General features: G+C 40.2%; 1 non-coding gene across 1 annotated transcript; it reads right to left on the bottom strand.

Annotated features, from left to right (window-relative positions):
- Positions 1–13,050: 13,050 nt before the first annotated feature.
- LOC114114163 (U6 spliceosomal RNA) lies at positions 13,051–13,154 on the bottom strand. The gene has a single exon (XR_003589002.1). It is a non-coding gene; the product is annotated as a U6 spliceosomal RNA (small nuclear RNA).
- Positions 13,155–19,927: the final 6,773 nt, after the last annotated feature.

Here is a 19,927-nt window from a genome sequence, read left to right as displayed (position 1 = left end):
GTGGGACTCAGTGAAATTATAAAAGCAATACTTAACTAGTGAAAAAGACAGTCGGAAAGTAGAGTTAAAATAGGAATGCACAGAGAATACCGTTAATTAACTTTCTACTGTGCATATATTTCTCCTTGACAAGTTGAAGTTTATACTATATGTGTTGGCTTTTTTTTTTTCTCCACAAAAGATTTAATTGGGCTTTAAGCCGTGGAATTCGTTTTGCAAATCTTTCAAATCATAAGCAGGGATTAGAAAGCTGGGAAATAAGCCAGTTATTTTTCCATTAGTTTTGAATTTGCAGGAATCAGATTCTTCAAACTCATGATCCTGGGTTTCAAACTTGCTCCTGAGTTGTGATCATTAGAGGGGATTTGTATCCACTCAACATAGCTGCTTAGTTCCCTGATAGCAAAGTGGTGAGTATTGCCGTCATCTCCACCTCGTCCCAGGCCCCATCCCTAGTGGATTCTGAGCTGTGTGTGTTCTCAGTTAGTTTCCACAACAGTTTGAGGAGAGAAATATAATTATTAGTCAATTTTACAGATGAGATGGAAGCTTAGGGTGGCTGAGTAGTCGGAAAGCACATATCTAGGAAGTAGAGAGCTGAGCTTTATATCCGTGGAGTCTGTTCCAGATCTCATGGGCTCAACTTCAAGCCTCTGTGGTGTGTTCATCTCATGACTGATGTAGAGTTCAAGTACAGCCTGGTGCTCTGGAGCAGAGCAGATGTAAACAGCCTGCCTGGGGACTGAACCCCCAAACTTGGCATGGTTAGCACAGGACTAAAAGAATTAACTGAATAAGAGAAGCAGGTTATCCCAAATCCTTTATTATGACTTGATATTTTTTCAGGAGAGCCTATGAAAATCAAGAAGGGACATCTATTAAAACATGCACCTTTGGTCATTTCAGTTTTCAAAATCATTCTAAAGACTTTGATACGTACGAGTTGGCATGTGATTATACTTGTGTTTGTATGGAGATGGAAATGTATGTGAGTTCATGCCAACAACCCTAAATACACAGTGTGAACCTCCCCATGATTGTGCATGGATGCACACACACCTGTTTATGTTCTCACACAATTAATGTCTGTAAGTACATGGTGTGTGTATGCATGTGTGTGATGACCAGAATCTTACCCATCTTGCATTTCAGTGATCCCCCTGGACTTTGTAATTACAACTGTTATCTCTAGAAGTAATTGGCAGGAAAGCCAGATACTTTTAAAATGAGTTTTATTTTGCTTTATTGTAAAAACTTTTTACTGAAGTATTTAGTTGATTTATAGTGTTCTGTTAGTTTCAGGCATATAGCACAGTGAATCTGTTTTACTCTTTTTCAGATTTTTTTCCTCACATAGGTTATTACAGAGTATTGAGTACAGTTGCCTGTGCTATACAGTGGGTCCTTATTGGTTATCTATTTATATATGACTGTGTATAGGTGTCAATCCCAATCTCCCAATTTATCCCTCCCTCTGTTACCCACCATAAATTTGTTTTCTATAAGTCTGGATACTTTTGAATGAGAAATTCACTTTTTACACACTTAAAAATACAGAGAACCTTTTATTCTGCAGGCACGTGTTGGGGAATGTGAAGTCCTCATCTCCTGTTGTCTTTAGAGACTTCAGGGGTTTCTGCATATCAGAAGATACTATCCCTTGTGTAGTAAAAAGATAAAGAAGGTATTTGTGGCTAATGAGGCACCATGGTTTTATTTATGTTTCAGTCAGATTGAAGCAGGAACACAGGAGGGTGTCAGAAACAGCTAATACTTTGGAAGGGGATTGTGGGGGACAGCTGAGACCAGGTCCTTCCAGGATCTGTAATTTTTGTCAATGATGCTAACTGATGTGGAGCCCATGTGTGCCAAGGAAAAAAGGGTAAAAGTCATGGTGATTCTTCCCTGAAAAGGAATTGCTTTCTCATCGCCAGAAATGTCTGAATCTAAGTTAGAAAGGAAAAACACACACACACACACACACACATTTGCCATGTGCTTATTACCATGTGCCTTGACAGGAAAAACAACAGCATCTTGCCTCCTCAGCTTATTCCTCATCAGTGAACTCTTCCCCAAACAAGACACTCCACATCAGCCATTTGGGCTTCCTCCCGTCCCTGTTGCAAGGAGCTCTCTGTGCAGTTTGTACTCGCTGCAGAGCACGCGGAAGCCAAGAGCAAGAAGCGGGTAATCTGGGCACCCACAGTTGTGATGAGGCATCTTCAGCGGAGCCATCCAAATCAAATATTTGGCTGTGCTGCTTCAGATGCGCTGTCTCATATTGTCACTGTGGTGCTGGCAGGAGAGCCGAGCCCACTCTGGGTGGGGGGCCTGAGGGTGGGGACATGGCGGAGTGCACCCTCCCTCCAGTGTCCTGTACCAGCAACATCCCCTGCCCTTGGTTGTCCTGGGTGCCATCTGAAACCGCAGCGCCTCTTGGACACTGGCCAAACTGCATACAACTAAGGAAGACTGGCAGGAAAGCACACCTCCCTGAGGTCAAATTTCCCTTTAGTAGCAAATACTTTAAGCACTGGTGCTCAATCCTTCTGGGGTGATCCAGGTGTTAGGACTTCGCCTTTCAGTGCAGGGGTTGCGGGTTCTATCCTTGGTCTTGGAGCTAAGATCACACGGGCCTGGTGGCCCCCAATCCAAAACGTAAAACAGAAACAATATTGTAACAGATTCAGTAAAGACTTTGAAAATAATCCATATCAGAAAGTCTTCAGTAAGTCCTGGTCCTTTTACCACTAGTGTGTTACTATCCTTGGTGGTAGTAACATGCCTTTGAAAAGCATCTCAGAGTCAACACAACCATTTTCATATACGTTGTTTCCTTTGGTTTTAAGACAATCATTAAGGTAAATTTGAGAGAAGAGTTGCTCAGCCAATCAGAGGGTTACTAGCTCCTTCAGGAAACTGGGAAGATAGTCTGGAAATCTGTGTCCACTTCTCATGACCTGGTGGGTTACTTCTCTGCAGTGATTGTTCATTAGGAAAAAGTTGATATTTTAGGAGACATGCTACCTATGTCTCCTATGTCACAAAATTTTAAAACCAGAAAAACCGCTGTGGATCTTTTCAAAAATCACTAAATGACACTTTAAATTCCGATTTTATTGACACATAATTGATGTACAGTGCTGTATATTGTCACCCTGCTTATTTAACTTCTATGCAGAGTACATCATGAGAAATGCTGGACTGGAAGAAACACAAGCTGGAATCAAGATTGCCGGGAGAAATATCAATAACCTCAGATATGCAGATGACACCACCCTTATGGCAGAAAGTGAAGAGGAGCTAAAAAGCCTGTTGATGAAAGTGAAAGAGGAGAGTGAAAAAGTTGGCTTAAAGCTCAACATTCAGAAAACGAAGATCATGGCATCCGTTCCCATCACTTCATGGGAAATAGATGGGGAAACAGTGGAAACAGTGTCAGGCTTTATTTTTTGGGGCTCCAAAATCAGTGCAGATGGTGACTGCAGCCATGAAATTAAAAGACGCTTACTCCTTGGAAGAACAGTTATGACCAACCTAGATAGCATATTCAAAAGCAGAGACATTACTTTGCCAACAAAGGTCTGTCTAGTCAAGGCTATGGTTTTTCCTGTGGTCATGTATGGATGTGAGAGTTGGACTGTGAAGAAGGTTGAGCACTGAAGAATTGATGCTTTTGAACTGTGGTGTTGGAGAAGACTCTTGAGAGTCCGTTGGACTGCAAGGAGATCCAACCAGTCCATTCTGAAGGAGATCAGCCCTGGGATTTCTTTGGAAGGAATAATGCTAAAGCTGAAACTCTAGTACTTTGGCCACCTCATGTGAAGAGTTGGCTCATTGGAAAAGACTCTGATGGCTGGGAAGGATTGGGGGCAGGAGGAGAAGGGGAGACCAAGGATGAGATGGCTGGATGGCATCACTGACTCAATGGACATGAGTCTGAGTGAACTCCGGGAGTTGATGATGGACAGGGAGGCCTGGCGTGTTGCGATTCATGGGGTCACGAAGAGTCAGACACGACTGAGCGACTGAACTGAACTGAACTGACTGTATTATAAGGTGTGCAGCCTATGAGTTGACTTACGTACATCATGAAATGATCACCACAGTAAGTTTGGTAAACTGTCATCATCTCATATAGATACAAAATTAAGTAGAAAAAATAGTTTTTCCTGTGATGAGAACTCAGATTTATTGTCTTTACATCTGTTGTATATAATGTACAGTGCTCTTATTTATATTTATCATGTTGTACCTCACATTTCTAGTACACATTTATCTCTTAACTAGCATCTCGTACCTTTGGCCACCTTCATCCAATCTTCCCTCCCCCAGTCCACCTCTCTGGTGACCACAAATCTGATCTCTTTTTTTCCTATGAGTTTGTTTGTTTTCAAAATATAATTAACCTACAGCACTATGTTAGTTCCTGGTATGTAACATAATGATTTGATATTTCTATACATAAAATGATCATTATGGAAATTCTAGTTACCATCTGTCACTCTACAAAGATGTTACATAATTACTGACTGTATTCCCCACACTGTACATTTCATACTGAGGACTTGTTTATTTTGTAACTGGAAGTTTGTGCTTGCAGTCACCCCCACCTATTTCTCTCCAGCCCCTTCTCCTGACACATCTGTTTGTTCTCTGAATGCATGACTCTGCTTATGTTTTATGTTTTGTTCACTTATTTTGTTTTCTGGATTCCACATTTAAGTGGAATCATACAGTATTTGTCTTTGTCTGTCTGACTTATTTCACTTAGCATAATGTCCTCTAGGTCTATCCATGTTAAAGCAAATGGCAAGATTTCATTCTTTTTATGACTAATAGTCCTGTGTGTGTGTGTATGTGTGTGTGTGTGTGTACACACACACATATATGCCATGTCTTCCTTGCTGATTCATCTGTTGATAGCCGCTTAGATTGCTACTATATCCTGGCTACTGTAAATAATGCTGCAATGATATTAGGTATGCATATAAAATTCATACAACCAATATCAGAAAGAGCAAACAACCTGATTAAAAAGATCTGAATAGACATTTTTAATATATACATATATCTTTATATCTATTACACACACACACACACACACACACATATATATATCTTTTAAGATGAGTATTTATGTTTTTACCCGATAAATACCCAGGAGTGGAATTGCTGGATTGTACAATAGTTCTGTTTTTAGTTTTTTCTTGACTTTCCATACTGTTTTCCAAAGTGGCTGCATAAATTCACGTTCTCACTAACAGTGAACAAGCTTCCCTTTTCTTCACAGCCTTACCAACAATTGTGTTGTGTTGTCTTTTTGATAATAGCCATGATAACGCGTGTAAGATGATATCTCTTTGTGATTTTGATTTGCCTCTCCCTGATGGTTCATGAGACCGAGCATCTTTTCACGTGGCTGTTGGCCATCTCTAAGTCTTCTTTGTAAACATGTCTGTTCATGTCCTTTGCCGTTTTTTTTTAATCAGGTTTTTTTTTTTTTTTTTGGTTCCGGTTGTATGAATTCTTTGTGTACTTTGAATATTAACCTTTTATCAGATAGATCTCCCATTCAGCAGGCAAACTTTGTGTTTTGTTGATAGTTCCCTTCACTGTGCAGAAGTGTTTCAGTTTGCTGTCATCCCATTTGTTTATTTTTGTTTTTGTTTCCTTTGCCTGAGGAGACGTATCTAAAAGACCATTCCTTAGACAGACCTCTGTCAAAGAGGATACTGCCTATGTTTTCTTCTAGAAGTTCTATGGTTTCAGATCTTACATTTACGTCTTTCAATAACATTAAGTAGATTGAATATAGTTTTTATGTGTAAAGTGTTTGTTAAATAATAATAACAATGTTTTTATCGATGTTTGTTTTCTTCCTGGTTTGGAGGGAAGATTGTGTAAACCTAGTTTTTTCATCACATTCCTATGCTGCTTCATTATTCTTGCACCCAGCTTGAATGAACTGGACTAATTTGATCCCATGTGCCCTCTGCTCTTGGTTCTCATTTCTATTTTGTTTGTTTTCATGGGTCTACTGGCTCATCCAGAAAACCTGGGCTTTCCTTCTGAATGGTGTCCTAGTGGCTTGTGCTTTGTTTCCCAGAGATGCAGTTTCCTATGTGGCCGGCTTCCCTGCAGCTCAGAATTTCACCTGTCCTTAGATTTCCTGTGTCTGGGTTCCACCCACCTGTTGGGACTCATTGCTCCTTTTCAAAGAGCTCCTGACGCTATGTTTGCATTTTTCTGTTTACTTGTGAGCAGTTTTTTTCTGATATGTTGCTCAGTCTGCCAACCCCCAGAAACTCTCCAGGGCCTCCTTCTAGATTCTGTCTACCTAAGATATGTGGTCAGTTTTTAGATCTTCATTCATCTCAAGACTCCTCCAGTCTAGTGTGGATATCCACAGATGGCAAGCCCAAACATTGCCTAAAATATAATAAATAAGTTAGATTCAGAGTACAATAGCTCTTGAAAGGAGGTAGGGTAGTTTCAGACTTGATAAAGTGGGAGAAAGTGAGCCATGGTAAACCCTAGGTTAGATAAATGAGTTGGTGTAAAAAGCATTTAAAAAGAATAATATAGCGGAAATATGAAGGTTGGATTGGGAAACAGAGCCCTGGAGCAGAGATTAATGCAAAGTTGTCTGAGTAAGGGTGAAGAAAATAGCTGGCGGGACTTAGGAGACAGTGGTGTATATTTCAAAGGACAGAGCGACAGTACTTCATTCATTTCTCCTTTCCTTGTTCAGTCCTTCACTAAACACCGTGTATTTGTCATGGATTGAAATGTGCCCCCACAAATGCACATGTTGAACCTTCAGGACAAAAGAATGTGAACTTATTTAAAAATAGGGTCTGTGTACGCTTACTCCTTGGAAGAAAAGTTATGACCAACCTAGATAGCATATTAAAAAGCAGAGACATTACTTTGCCAACAAAGGTCCATCTAGTCGAAGCTATGGTTTTTCCTGTGGTCATGTATGGATGTGAGAGTTGGACTGTGAAGAAAGCTGAGCGCCAAAGAATTGATGCTTTTGAACTGTGGTGTTGGAGAAGACTCTTGAGAGCCCCTTGGACTGCAAGGAGATCTAACCAGTCCATTCTAAAGGAGATCAGTCTTGGGTGTTCATTGGAAGAACTGATGCTGAAGCTGTAACTCCAGTACTTTGGCCACCTCATGTGAAGAGTTGACTCATTGGAAAAGACCCTGATGCTGGGAGGGGTTGGGGGCAGGAGGAAAAGGGGATGACAGAGGATGAGATGGCTGGATGGCATCACCGACTCAATGGACATGAGTTTGGGTGTACTCCGGGAGTTGGTGATGGACAGGGAGGCCTGGCGTGCTGCGATTCACGGGGTTGCAAAGAGTCGGACACAACTGAGCGACTGAACTGAACTCAACTGAGATGTAATCAGATAAAATGAGGTCATGGTAAATAACGTGAGCACCCAATCTAATGTTAGTAGGATCGGTGTCCTTATAAAAAGGGGAAATTTGAACACAAGGGGACACATGCAGCGAGGAGACAATGTGAAGGGGCACAGGGAGAAGACGACCACCTACGAATCAACGAGAGAAGCCTGGATGGATCCTTCTGTCTCAGCCCTCAGGAGAAACCAGCCTTCTGACAGCTTGAGCTCAGGCTTCCAGACCCCAGAGTCCTGAGAGGATAGATTTCCATTGCTCAAGTCACCCAGTCTGTGGTCCTTTGCTACAGCAGCCCTAGCAAATTAATCCAAGATTGAACATGACACTTCTAGGTGCCTGAAACATGGTTGGGATGGGGCAGAGCCTATGTCCCTGCTTTGAGGAACAACTCAAGTGATTTTAAAGGCAAATGAGAATGCATTGTGATGAGTAACATTACAGAGATAGGAGGTAATTGTGCCAGGGGATGTGAGACAAGTTCCGTTAAAGAGATGACATTGCAGCACTGTTTATAATAGCCATAATATGAAAGCAACCTAGATGTCCATCAGCCCACGAATGGATTAGAAAACTGTGGTACATATACACAGTGGAGTATTACTCAGCCATTAAAAAGAATACATTTGAATCAGTTCTAATGAGGTGGATGAAACTGGAGCCTATTATACAGAGTGAAGTAAGTCAGAAAGAAAAACAGCAATACAGTATACTAACACATATATATGGAATTTAGAAAGATGGTAACAATGGCCCTATATGTGAGACAGCAAAAGAGACACAGATGTATAGAACAGTCTTTTGGACTCTGTGGGAGAAGGTGAGGGTGGGATGATTTGAGAGAATAGCATTGATACATGTATATTATCATATATGAAACAGATCACCAGTCCAGGTTTGATGCATGAGACAGGGTGCTCAGGGCTGGTGCACTGGGATGACCCTGAGGGATGGGATGGGGAGGGATATGAGAGGGGGATTCAGGATGGGGAACACATGTACACCCGTGACTGATTCATGTGAATGTATGGCAAAAATTGAAATTAGCCTCCAATTAAAATAAATTTATATTTTAAAAAGTGATGTTTGATCTACGTTTTAAAGTATGGGCTGGTATTTGGGAGAAGATGAAGGTGCAGAGGGCACTTTAAGTAGAAGCAGAGACAAGGGACCTGAGGGGTTCAGGGGACAATTAAGACCTAGAATATGGTGGAGGGTCTGTGGGGTGGGAGAGGGTTGAGAGTGAGTGTGCCTAAGTGTGGCTGAAACAAGGACCGTTTGGCCAAGGACTTTGAATTTTTATCCAAACTAATCAGAAATAACATTTTAAAATCAGGTCAGTGATACATGATTTTTTTTTTTTTTTTTGAGAATAACTTTACTGGGAATGTAAAAGGTGGAGGGAGTGAGGAACTGGTTGAAGTCAGGGAGGACGCTCAGACAGGAAGCTTGTTAGGTGTCCAGGTGAGAGGTTACCAGGTAGAGGATGAAGGCAGCATCATCAGGATATAGAGAGAAAAGGCGGGAATCTAGAGGCATCTCTTGAGTTGAACTGGCTTGAGTTGAAACTGCTAATATAGATAGTGAGGAGCAGATTGGGGACAATTAAAAATGCCCTGAACTTTGTAGGACTTAGCCCTGTGCCTGGCAAACAAGAGACTCAATTGATGCTAATAATTTCTGTGGCCCTTAGGCTCCCAGGTAGAAACCCAGCTGTAAATACAAGAGGTGGAACATGTTTGGAGAGTGAGTGGGGAGGCAGGGGGTTGACTTGTTTCTTTACTCATCATCATAGTCAATAACTTATAATAACCTATAATGGAAAATAATCTCAAAAATAATATATGTGTATATGTATAACTAAATGACCTTGCTGTGCACCTGAAACATTGTTAAGTCAACTCTACTTAAATATATATATTAAGAAAAAAAAGTTTTGCATTTCCATTTCTGTTCTCTACCAGAGATTGACAATGGGTAGGGTTTTTCTTTCAAAACACACTCATCAGAGGTATTTTGAAAATTAGTAGAAATCATATGTTGTGACGCTAAGGCTATTCTGACTTGTAGTGACTCACAAAAGCAGAGAAATAAAAAGTAGAAATAGGTAATTTTTACACTACATAATTGATTCTGAAGCATTGAAGAAAAATTTTTCCCCTAAATTATTGGATTTGTTTTCAAAAAAACTGTCCAGATCATGGGTACAAATATAGCATAAACACCGCATGTACCAAAAAGCCACTAAACCCAACGAGAAAGAAGAACACCCCCTGAATACCTGTAGACTGATTTAGTTGAGGGCTTCCCTGATGGCTTAGGTGGTAAAGAATCTACCTGCCAATGCAGGAGGCCTGGGCTCAATCCCTGGGCTGGAAAGATATCTTTTTTTTTTTTTTTAATTTAATAGTTCCTTCCCACTTAAGGCACCACAGAGTACTGAGTAGAGTTCCCTGTGCGATACAGCAGGTTTTCATTAATTGTTAATTTTATACACAGTATCAACAGTGTATATATGTCAATCCCAATTTCCCAATTCACCCCTCCCCTCCGTCCCCACTTGGCATCCATCTATTTGTCCCCTACATCTGTGTCTCTATTTTTTCTTTGTAGGTAAGTTCATCTATACCATTTTTTCTAGACTTCCCATATAAGTGTTAGTATACAATATTCGTTTTTCTCTTTCTGACTGATTTTACTCAGTGTGACATTCTCTAGGTCCATTCATGTCGCTTCAAATGACACTTTCATTCCTTTTGACCGAGTAATATTCCACTTAATTCTTCCATCCTGCCTTATACGCTGGTATCATAAAATCCATCACAATTTGTTATAATTATTTAGCCATCTGCCTTCATGTGTAAATTATAACCTTATGAATGGGAGAGCTCGTTACTAGTCCATTAGTACCTAACACTGTGCTCAGTTTGGTGGACAGCCAGTAACTGTTGGCTACATGGCAAAGGCAACCTAGGCAGAAGTCCTTCTGGATGCCTTGGATCCTGAGTAAACCTTCCCACAGGGTTTTTCCACTTGCCTGAATCACGTACATGTAAGCATGTCATGACAGACTTTTGTTGGAAATGTATTGCAGAATTCAAAATCTGTGATATAGAGAAAGCTTTCAGTCTTTGTTCATGTAATTGGAAAAAAAATGACTTTTTTCTTAAGCAATCTATGCAACTTACGTGTGGTCCGTATGTATTTTAAAATATTCATACATTATCTACTTAAAATTTGAGGAGGAATCTATCGAGCAAATTTCTAACACATGCTTAATTTTTCTCTTTGAGAATCTTGAAATGCAGGCTCCTACGAGTTTTGAAGGATTTTTCTCTAAAAGGCTTGTCAGTTATTCTGGGAAGAAGTTAGCAAGTCTTCTTTCTTCTCACAGGGGGCTTCCTTGGTGGCTCAGAAAGTAAAGAGTCTGCCTGCAATGCAGGAGACCCAGGTTTGATCCCTGGGTTGGGAAGATCCCCTGGAGAAGGGAATGGCATATTCTTACCTGGAGAATTCTATGGACAGAGGAGCCTAGTGGTCACAAAGAGTTGGACATGACTGAATGACTTTCAATTTTTCTTTTCACAGGATGCAAATGACTATTTCTCCAGCATTTCTAGTTTGAAGAAAAGTCTGTTGATCTAAAAGGAGAGAAGTTAAGTTCAAATCAATAAGGTGTTCTTGTTTTCTTTTATTGAAAGCATTGCAACAGTCCCCAGTGAAGGAGTTCTGCCATTGTTTACATGAAGATCTAATAAGAAATTTTGTTTACCTTTGAGGTTTTTAATTGTCTGAAAAGAAGAAAGTGTTGGTTGTTCAGTTGTGTCCAACTCTCTGCAACCCAGTGGACTGTAGCCTGCCCAGCCCGTCTGTCCATGGAATTTTCCAGGCAAGAATACTGGAAAGGGTTGCCATTTCCTCCTCCAGGGATTGAACCCAGGTCTCCTGCATTGGTAGGCGGATTCTTTACCACCAAGTCACCTGGGAAGCCCTTAGTTGCCTGAGCTACTTAATTACCCATGCCTTTTAAAAAATCTTTCTTGGATAAAGGTTTTTATTTCTTTAAAAATTTAATTTGATTTTTTTTTAGTTCACCAATGTAAAAATATTTCCGTAAGTCATTCAGTGAACACTTATCATCTACTTGTCCTGTCTTCACCCTAATTCTCAGAAGCAATGATCTTCAACACTTGTAGGAATTTCTTACTGTCTTTATCTCCATATTTTAAACATACTTTGTTCCTTTATTTTTCATACTGTATCTCCTTGATGTTTATATTTAGATATGATTCAATGACTTCCTAGTATCTTGCTTGTAATTAGACTAATATTAAGTAACTCTGCAATGTTTACAAATATTGTGTATGGCTAAGCTACAAAGTATGCAACAATTGGGTTTTCTTTCTTTTACAGGATTTTTACTTTTTCTGTTTAAAATAATTTTAGTTGTCTTTATAGTTAATAACTTTTTTGTGTATGTGAAGAGGTATATATTATGCATACTGCTTTTTATAGATAATTACTGTTATTTTAGTGAATGTCCACATCTAGAAATTAAACATGTTATTTTTATTTATTATAATTCAATATAAATTAGTATATCTATCATCTTCCAAACAAAGCAAAGGCTTAAACCTCACTGGATTTAATTACACTTCTCTTATGCATCAATTTCATGACTTTTTAAAATTAATTAATTTATTGGAGGCTAATTACAATATTATAGTGGTTTTTGCCATACATTCACATCAATTAGCCATGGGTGTACATGTGTCCCCCATCCTGACCCCCCCACCTCCCTCCCCATGCCATCCCTCAGGGTCATCCCAGTGCTCTGACCCTGAACACCTGGTCTCATGCATCGAAACTGGACTGGCGATCTATTTTACATATGGTAATATACATGTTTCAATGCTGTTCTCTCAAATCATCCCGCCTTCATCTTCTCCCACAGAGTCCAAAAGTCTGTTCTTTACATCAGTGTCTCTTTTACTGTCTTTCATATAGGGTCATCGTTACCATCTTTCTGAATTCCATATATATGTGTTAATATACTGTATTCGTGTTTTTCTCTCTGGCTTACTTCACTCTGTATAATAGGCTCCAGTTTCATCCACCTCATTAGAACTGATTCAAATGTATTCTTTTTAATAGCTGAGTAATACTCCATGGTGTATATGTACCACAGCTTTCTTACCCATTCATCTGCCGATGGACATCTAGGTTGCTTCCATGTCCTGGCTATTGTAAACAGTGCTGTGATGAACACTGGGGTACACGTGTCTCTTTCAGTTCTGGTTTCCTCGGTGTGTATGCCCAGCAGTGGGATTGCTGGGTCATAAGGCAGTTCTATTTCCAGTGTTTTAAGGAATCTCCACACTGTTCTCCATAGTGGCTGTACTAGTTTGCATTCCCACTAGCAGTATAAGAGGGTTCCCTTTTCTCCACACCCTCTCCAGAATTTACTGTTTGTAGACTTTTTGATAGCAGCCATTCTGACTGGCGTGAGATGGTACCTCATTGTGGTTTTGATTTGCATTTCTCTGATAATGAGTGATGTTGAGCATCTTTTCATGTGTTTGTTAGCCATCTGTATGTCTTCTTTGGAGAAATGTCAAAAATTTGGAATGCTTCACGAATTTGCGTATCATCCTTGCTCAGGGGCCATGCTAATCTCTGTATCATTCCAATTTTAATATATGTGCTGCTGAAGTGAGCACTGAATAATTCCGTTTCAATTCAACAGTTATATCCTTGGAAGGACTCAGATTTGGGCCTGGTGTCTTTGTGAGCCTCTAGTTCTCTGTGTAGAATAGAGTGTCCCTTGTTCCCACCTAATCCAGCCTAACCAAAACATAAAGCTTGGTAAACAGAGAATGGACTGTATTTCTGATTCTTCTTATTCCCTCAGGGAAGTGTCTTTGTGTAGTATAACCTCAATGGATTTTCCCTGTGGTCCCACCTGTAGACAGTCACACATACCACTGGATCCACTAAGTTTGCAGAGAGCCCAGCGATTTCTCAAGTCCATCCTGGGAATATGAGACCTGGATCTACTTATTCTGTAAGGTTATTAGGTTTATAAATATATTTCTAAGGTATTTTATATATTAATATTACAAACATACATAATATTTTAAAATATGTTGAATCTTGTGGTACAACTAAAATATATATATATATATAAAATACTACTTAAACATGTTAAGATGCTGTCAAAAATACATGTGAAACATTTTCAGAAATGTTATTTCAAAATTTCAGGGAAATTTTGTACTGACACAGGTAGTTAATACCAAAAGCTGCTGCCAATTTCTCTCATTCACAGAATAGTCTTTTTTGTTGAATGAATAAAACACATCCTCTAAGACAATTATGACAAAATGACAGTTATATAGGAGAGGGAAAAGTATTGGAGCTGTTTCATGGACTGGATCCAGTTCCAAAAGCTGGACTTTATTTTATTTTATTGAAACCGAATATAGAGTCTTTATATGAGTCTTTTAGAAAATTTCTCAGGGGAAATAATAAATGACCAATAAAAGCAGAAATGCTGTTTTTAGAAGAGATGATCTCAGTTTCCTGATGAATGGTTCTTATGTATTTATATCTTTGTGAAATGAAAGTGAAGTGAAAGCGTTAGTTGCCCAGTTGTATCCAACTCTTTGCCACCCCAGGCTATAGCCCACCAGGCTCCTCTGTCCATGGAATACTGGAGTGGATTTTCCATTTCCTTCTTCAGGGGATCTTCCCAAGCCAGGGATCAAACCCAGGTCTCCTGCATTGCAGGCAGATTCTTTCCCATATGATCCACCAGGGAATATGTAAATATATTCTTTTTTTTTTTTTGATACTTTAGTGATGGAATTGATATGTCCTGTTAGAAAATCTGACTCTAAGAGATCCTGAGAAAAATCACGTATGGTCAAGAGGAGGACTGTGCTTTGCCCTCACTAAGGAGCTTTTTCAAATAGCTGTTTCCTTTCATTTCCTACCAAACTTCAGAATTGCAGAGGGTCAGTTCTGATATCTGTGCAATCAAAACAAGTTAAACGAATAAAGTCTTACCATAATTTTTTTTCAAGTACTATTTCAGAGACTTCAAGGATTAGTCTTTATGTTGCTGTTTGGATGATTGGAATGATTGGAGCAATTCTGGGCCTCTGAGATCTCAAGTGTGAAACAACAAGTAGTTTTAAGTTTTGAAATTTACTTTAGCTGTTCACTACTCTGTGAAGCCTTCCCTGATTTCCTACTGGGTTAAAATTTGTTGTGTTTTGTTTCTCTTCTTAAATATTTTTGGGCATTTTTATTGGCGTATGGTTGTTTTACAATGTTGTGTTAGTCTCTGCTGTACAGCAAAGTGAATCAGCCGCACACATACGTAGATCCCTCTCTTTTGGATTTCCTTCACATTTAGGCCACCATAGAGCACTGAGTGGAGTTCCCTGTGCTATACAGGAGGTTCTTATTAGTTATCTGTTTTATACACAGTATCAATAGAGTATACATGTCAGCCCCAATCTCCCAATTCATCCTACCTGTCCTTTCCCCTCTTATTAATGCTCACACTTTCTTGGCTTCGCTTTTTGAAACTTACTGTTTTACTCTATTAGTTATTTGTATGCCTAGGAGTCTTCACCTTCATAGGTAAAGATGTAATTGTACATTCTTTCCTTTTTGAATAGTTACAGATTGTATTCTTATTTGTCAGGATGGACTTGGTCGTGCTAAAGTTAAAACCATTTCACAATTTTTTTTCCCACTTTTTTATTCTTCCTGTCTGGTACAAGTAGAGTTGCTTGTTCAGAGATGTAGGCTGAACATGTTAAGCTTGAAAACGAAGCCTCCTCAGCTGCCATGGCAGAAGAGTCGTCTTGGGAGGGCCTCGCCAGTTTATACACACCTGCTGTGACACGTGACATGTCTGCTCACAGCCCACTGGCCAGAAGAAGTCGTCATGTGGATTCCCGGGGCAGCTGAGACATGCAGGTACATAGTTAAGAGTATTTGATAAGTATCATCGTCATTTTCAAAACCATTTTCTTTACTTCAAGACCATTCTATTTCTCTCCTGGGGAGTCAGACCCAGAAGTTCACTGAAACCCACTTTATACACACAATCAACTAAGAGAATAGAGGTACAGAATTTGAGAACCCTGGGAGAGCCTGGTGGGCTGCCGTCTATGGGGTCGCACAGAGTCGGACATGACTGAAGTGACTTAGCAGCAGCAGCAGCAGTGACAAAATATATGAAGTTATCTAGAGCTATTTTCCAAGTGAACACTGCTCTCTCCTTGGGTGACAGTGAATAGTTGTATTCTTAGTCCAGCAAGAATCAAATGTCCCTCTTAAAAGGACACCATCTGTTGAATTAGAGCCCACCCTTATGAAGTCTGGACTTCCCTGGTGGGTCAGACTGTTAAGCGTCTGTCTACAATGCAGGAGACCCGGGTTCGATCCCTGGGTTGGGAAGATCCCCTGGAGAAGGAAATGGCAATCCACTTCAGTACTATTGCCTGGAAAATCCCATGGACAGAGGAGCCTGGTAGGCTACAGCCCATGGGGTCGCAAAGAGTCAGACACGACTGAGCGACTTCACTTTCCACTTATGAACTCATTTTAAATTGCTTACACCTGCAAAATGGTTCAGACGTAAAGAATCCACCTGCAGTGCGGGAGACCTGTGTTCGATCCTTGGGTTGGGAAGATCTCCTGGAGAAAGGCATGGCATCCTACTCCAGTATTCTTGCCTGGAGAATCCCCATGGACAGAAGAGCCTGGTGAGCTACAGTCTGTGGGATCACAAAGAGTCGGGCACGCCTGAATGACTAAGCATAGCACAGCACGCATCTGCAAAAACCCTTTATCAGATAAAATCACATTCACTGGTGCTGCTAAAGGGTAGAATTTCAACATGTCTTTTGTCGTTGTTTGTTGTTGGTTAGTTGCTAAGTTGGGTCTGACTCTATTGTGACCCCATGGCTGTCCATGGGATTTGCCAGTCAAGAATACTAAAGTGGGTTAGCCATTTCCTCCTCCAGGGAATCGTCCCAACCCAGGGATGGGAACTGGATCTCCTGTATTATGGGCAGATTTTTGTAAAAGGCTTGCCAGACTTCTTTGTGATATCTTTGGATCTCTCCATCCATCAAAAAGTAATTACAAAATAAAAAGCTTTGAAACTATGCATAGTGTAGTCCTTTTTTTCCTAAAAAAAATAATAAACCCAAACTGAATACATGAGTATATTTCTGTAAGCACAGACTCTAGTGTGAATGGATCCATATAGGGGCACATGAGCATCTCAATACTACCTGACTTAATGCTCTGAACATAAATTACTTTTCTATGATTAACATCTAATCTCTTCTGTGTTTTTAATAAAGAATCTATCAAGTTGTGTTTTTTTTTTTTTTTTGAGGAACCCCCTTACTGTTTTCCTTTGTGGCTTACACCAATTTACATTCCCACTAACAATGTACAAGAGTTGTTTTCTCTACATATCCTTGCCAACATCTGTTATTTGTAGACTGTGATGATAGTCATTCCAGTCCTGGGTATATATCTGAAGCAAAGCAAAGCAAAATACTTTTTCAAAAATTTTTATGCATCCCAATGTTCATTCAGCTTTATTTACAATAGCCAAGATATGGAAGCCACCTAATTCTCCACCCACAACCAAATGCATAAAGAAAATGTGATATATAAATATATAATTGAATATTACTCAGCCATGAGAAAAGAATGGAATCTGCCCTTTGCAACAATATGAATGAACCTGGAAGGTATTTTGCTTAGTAAAATAAGTCAGGTAGAAAAGGCAAATATTGTGTGTGTGTGTTGGTTGCTCAGTCAAGTCCAACTCTCTGTGACCCCATGGACTGTAGCCCGCCAGGCTCCTCTGTCCATAGGATTCTCCAGGCAAGAATCCTGGAGTGGGTTTCCATTTCCTTCTCCACAAGTATTGTATGTTAACACTTATTTGTGAAACCAGAAAAGAAATGAATATAATGAAACAGACTCACATAAAAAAAATCTATCAAGAACCAAATGTAAAAATAATAGTTTACTACACAGCATTGTGTTCAAGATCAGTGCATTAGACTTAGATTTGAGACATCTAACTGTATCACTCACTATAACTTGGAGGAGGTTTGAGAAAACTCCAAGTCTTATTGGCTATATGATTGCAAGAAGCATACATTTTTTTGTTGTTGTTGTTGTTCTTAGGTCTAGAGTTACATCTCCAGGAGCCAATAAATAATACTCCAGTGAATAACACATGCTCATAACATTGACAGTGCAGTTCATTGAGTTCAGTTTTCAATGCCAATTGCTAGACAAAGCACAGAAGACTTAACTATAAACAATTTTTTTTTTTAAAGAATGTGGTAGTAGGAATTTAGAAGTAGCATTGAATCTGAGAACTCCATTGGATGTACTAGTGAGGAGGGGATCAAAAGAAGAAAGCCTAGAGCCACTGATATTTCTCTGGAAGTTAAGGAGTCAGAAAATACTGTCCAAAGATGACAAGTGGAAATAAAGCTCAAATATTACTTAAAGTTTTATAGGTCATTGCAGTCATGGCTAAGAAACACTGGGATGATAAAGTGGAGCACATTTGTTATTTTTCATAGGAAAGTATTAGTAGATAATGCTTCAAATCGGTTTATCACAAATTGAAAATATTAGCATAGAGGCACACCTTGTTTTATTGCATTTTGCAGATACTGCGTTTTTCACAAATTCAAGGTTTGTGGCAACTCATGTGCCGTTTTCCCAGCAGCATTTGCTCACTTTGTGTCTCTGCGTCACATTTCAGTAATTCTTATAACGTTTCACACTTTTTAACTTTGTTATCTTTGTTCTGGTGGTCCATGATTTTTGATGTTAGGATTGTAATTATTATGGCATTAAAAAAATAAGCGTTTTTTAATTAAGCCTGTACTCTTTTAGACATAACGCTATTGCACACTTAATAGACTGTAGTATGGGGGTAAACATGTTGATATGCATCGGGAAACCAAAAAATTCATGTGACTTGCTTTCCTGTAATACTTGCTTTACTGCAGTACTCTGCAACAGAACCTGCAATGTTTCTGAGGCGTGTGTGTAGTCTTACAAATGATGGTGGTTTACTTGCCAAGTCGTGTCTAGCTTGGACTAGAGCCCATGGACTGGAGCCCACCAGGTTCCTCTGTCCATGGAATTCTGCAGGCAAGAATACTGGAGTGGGTTGCCGTTTCCTTCTCTGGGGGAATCTTCTCGACCCAGGGGTCAAACATGCATCTCCTGCATTGCAGGTGGATTCTTTACTGCTGAGCCACCAGGGAAGCCCAATCTTACCAGTAACCACTAGGAAAAACCTAAGACCAAATCACTCAGAGGAGAAGCCCCTGAAGAGTAGGCCTGCGAGGTGATGTGCTTTCATTGTGTGGGCCGGTTACCTGTGTGATGCTCCCAGCTCTAAATTCTCCCTTAACTGCCTGATTTATGAAAATGGATCTGTGCCCTCTAAGTCTCTGCTCTCAGCCAGTGCCATGTTCAGTTTCTTCTCAGCAGAGGGAGCTGGAGAGACACTGCAGGAGAAGCGGTTCCGATTTTTGGTTCCAGTGGGCTTGTAGGTGGGCTCCTGAAGGCTCTTGACTTCCCAAGGGCCTGGGTCCCCCAGTAGGCACAGCCTCTGCCCTCAGGGCCCCTGAGCCACGTGGCTGCCAGGGCCACCCAATCTCTTGCAGCTTTCTAGCACCTTCTCCAGGTGAGTGGTCGAGGTTTGCCACCAATGAGACACCTCCCTGTGAACACCTTTCCCTGGCACTATGGAGGGTGGATTTCTAGCAAGTTCCAGATAGACACTTATCAATTAGGACCAAGCCCCAACCTCTGTCCCACAAATTCAGAACACTATAGGTTCTCATTGAATATTTGGGAAATGAAAGACTGCTATGCGGAGCTCAGTCATGTCTAACTCTTTGCAACCCCATGGACTGTAGCCCACCAGGCTTCTCTGTCTGTAGAATTCTCCAGGCAAGAATACTGCATATATATATATATATATATATTCATATATGTATATAAGCTTCCCTGATGGCTCAGATCGTGAAGAGTCTACCTGCAATGTGGGAGACCTGGATTTGATCCCTGGTTTGGCTTCCCTGGTGGCTCAGATGGTAAAGCCTCTGCCTACAATGCGGGAGACCCGGGTTCAGTCCTGGGTTGGGAAGCTCTCCTGGAGAAGGAAATGGCACCTCACTCCAGTACTCTTGCCTGGAAAATCCCATGGACGGAGGAGCCTGGTGGACTACAGTCCATGAGGGTGCAAAGAACTGGACACTGCTGAGTGACTTTCACTTTCACATATGTATAAGAAACTCTGAAGATTCATCAAAACTGTAAAGATCTTAGACACTGGGTTACTTGTTTTGTGTTATAATTTTCTTTGGAAATTTGGTGAGGAATATGGTTCATAGCAGGTGTCAGGACAAGCTTT

Source organism: Ovis aries, chromosome 3, assembly GCF_016772045.2.
Source record: "Ovis aries strain OAR_USU_Benz2616 breed Rambouillet chromosome 3, ARS-UI_Ramb_v3.0, whole genome shotgun sequence".
NCBI lineage: Eukaryota > Metazoa > Chordata > Mammalia > Artiodactyla > Bovidae > Ovis > Ovis aries.
The sequence above is the reverse complement of the archived record's forward strand: the minus strand, read 5'-3'. Positions and strand labels throughout refer to the sequence as shown.